At 39.6% G+C, this 2,923-nt stretch overlaps 1 protein-coding gene across 1 annotated transcript in view; it reads right to left on the bottom strand.

Moving 5' to 3' along the window:
* The window catches only part of LOC107088852 (transmembrane protein 51-like), a 7,385-nt gene extending 5,064 nt beyond the window's left edge, over positions 1-2,321 (bottom strand). Inside the window, exon 1 of the mRNA XM_015381293.1 lies at positions 2,169-2,321. The gene's annotated coding sequence lies outside the window, so the exon portion shown is untranslated. The remainder of the gene's footprint in view (positions 1-2,168) is intronic.
* Positions 2,322-2,923: the final 602 nt, after the last annotated feature.

Raw genomic sequence — 2,923 nt, 5'->3', positions numbered from 1 at the left:
CGCGGGTGACGGGTCGTGTTCGGTAGTCCTAACGGGTTCGGGCGGGTGCGGGTTGGTAAAACTCGACCCGTGCAGGACTCTACCTCCTAGTGACGATCTGCGATATTACTGCCAGTATTGAAGGAGGAAATCAAGCAGTTGGTGGCGGTAATGCACCAAAAGTTGTTTACCAACTGCCATAAAACACAAGAAGAAGAAGATGAAGAAGGAAGGAATCAAGCAAATGAAAATGACGGCGCCCGTCACATTCAGAAAGCTATGCTTGATTATTATTACTGCACTTTGGTGTTATTATTTAAAATGTTGCGTTGAGAAGATTTCGATTGCTGTTTATAGTTGTTCTTCTTCTTCTGTTTTGTGTCGGTTGGCAAGCAATTTCCAGAGGGGCATTACCGCCAACTACTGGAATGGAGTGTGAATTGGGATGTGCAGCCAGACGGAGATGACGCGTTCTGCTCATCTGCTTTTGTTATCAGAGAACCGAGCCAGGGGAAAAACCAAGCCGAGCCCAACTCTGGAACTGGTCTGCAGTTAGCTTGGTTCGGTTGTGTCTAGCTTGGCACAGTTCAGTTTGCTTTCCATTCACACACGATAAGTTATCTCAGTTACTAAGCTCGGACCGGTCTCTGCACGGTTTTTCAAGGGTAGTGTAAATAGGGTATAAGGCTAAGTTCACACTGCAGCCTGAAGTGATCCTAATCTTATCTTTTGGCCCATATGCGACCTGGATCTGATCGTTTCATGACAGTCTGAACAACACAGATCCGATTTTTTCCATGCAACGCAGGCCACTTGGCTATGTGGTCCTGAATCCGATACGAATCTGATATTTTCAAATGGGACCTGTGTGTGAACGATCAGGTCGCATTTATCTGACCTGAACGCCATTAGTAACCGACATAGGTCACTATTCTGCTTCTTGCTACACAGAAGCGGCAAGAAAAACAAAAAACAAGATGATGCAGAGAGCAGTATTTTTTAACCATCTTGAAAAGATTGAGGTTATAAGGTTTGGAAAGATCGCTAGATGTTTATTTCCATAAACATGAAACACGCTGGCTTGTGAAATCATTGCGTCCTGTACTGCAAATGCGGGACACTTAAGCTGTATGAATGTAGTTCACACAGGAGATCACATACAAGTTTCATATATTCTGAAATGTGAACGGCAACACAAAAAATTCAGATATCACAAAAAAAATCAGAATTGAGCATCAAGGCCTGCAGAGAGAATGTAGCCTATGTTGGTTTAACACTAAAATCTGAATCAAATACACTAACATTTGTGATTAAAACATAAAAAATTAAAGGTGAAAAAGTTGTGCTTGGATATAAAATAATTTTGCCACACACCCCATCTTTCTGTTTCACCATCCTCCTCTACTTTAGTACATAAAGTACATTTGGGCACACAAGAAAAAATAACCTGCATGCATTTTAGAGTTATGTTTTAATAAATGAATTAAGTTGAACTTTTTGTCCACCGTAGCCTACAGACAGGCCTGGGCCTGCTGGGACTGAGGAGGGTTATTGTGGCTGAAAACTAGGGGATAGCCCAAGACTAAAGAATGCAAGGCATGACCCAACAACCAACAGCTGGGATAATACAATATGAAAAAGCACACAACAACCAGCCTGATTACAGCGGGGTTGCATAATCCAGAGGTACAAAGGCATTTATGTGAGGATGGAGAAGTTTATTGGAAAGAACTGGAACATTTACAGTTAAACTTTACCAAGACAGCACAGTAAGATATTAACAGGCTTTTTTCCTTTTTTTTTTTTTTTTTTTTTTACAGCTAGACAGCTTCCATGTATGCCATAATTTGTTAACAAGATAAAATATTGGAAGATGTTATACAGAAAAGAAGCTTAAAGTCTTCTACCTGCTTTAAACGCTTTATTTTTTTATTTAAATGAGGGATTTTGTCTTAAATTGTTACCAAACCAACAACAGTTGACCTACAATACCGCTTTAATTAATAACACAACGGGTTCGTAATTAAGGGCTCAATAAGATAAGTGTTTTGGTCAAACTTTAAAATGTCTTTTAAGTATCAAAAACGCGGTCATTGCCTTTGTTCTTTGTTTTCTTTTTTTTTTTTATACAATCTGATAACGCGTGTAGCGACTTCTTCGATGCGCGCGCGTGCTGCGGAGACACTCACCTTCGCATTTTTTCTCAGTCTTCCTCTTCTTTCTTTCACAAACAACCAATCGGCAAGGTATATAAATTTAATAAGGAGTTTGATTGTAAACAGAGCGTTTTCTTTGGGGATCCGGAGGAACTTTCCTGTAGAGGGATGGGCCGTGGCAGATAGAAGCAGGAAGGAGGGGGCTTCGGCTGCAGCTCACTTCCAGGTTCATTAACTCTTTCACTTCTGGTTTGTGGTCATAAGCTGCTCATGCTTTTTTAAAACGTGATTCTTTACCTTTCAGTTATCAAGACACAGTAACAGCAAGTGACTCTCAAATGTGAACTAAGAAAATCAATGACATATGAAATTAACACTGACTTACACACATATATGCAGTGGTCTAGTTGTAAAAAAAAAAAAAAAAATAATAATAATAAAAATAAATAAATAAAAAGGGGAATGATAGAATTTTCTCTCTTTTTTTTGGAAATAAACATAGCCTAATTATACTTGGACTTAGATTTATTTGGTCATTTCCTATACACAAATGTAAACAAAAATAAATTTAGTTGAGAACAGCTCTAGACAATTTCATTTTTTAAAGTGCAGCCTTGATAAGGTAAGCAGCAGTTATTGTTGAGCTGCTACTACTGCCTCCAGAAAATCTCCTGAAGCACTCACTTCTCCTGGCTCAGGGGGGAAGAGGACGATGATAACAATGCTGTGAGGGAGGTAGCCCCCTGGGTTGAAGCAAAATTTGTGCCATCATTTAGCAGCGACACACG

The sequence above is a fragment of the Cyprinodon variegatus genome, unplaced genomic scaffold (genome assembly GCF_000732505.1).
Source record: "Cyprinodon variegatus isolate N-32 unplaced genomic scaffold, C_variegatus-1.0 Scaffold231, whole genome shotgun sequence".
In the NCBI taxonomy this organism is placed as follows: domain Eukaryota; kingdom Metazoa; phylum Chordata; class Actinopteri; order Cyprinodontiformes; family Cyprinodontidae; genus Cyprinodon; species Cyprinodon variegatus.
This window is presented reverse-complemented; position numbering and strand designations above follow the sequence as displayed.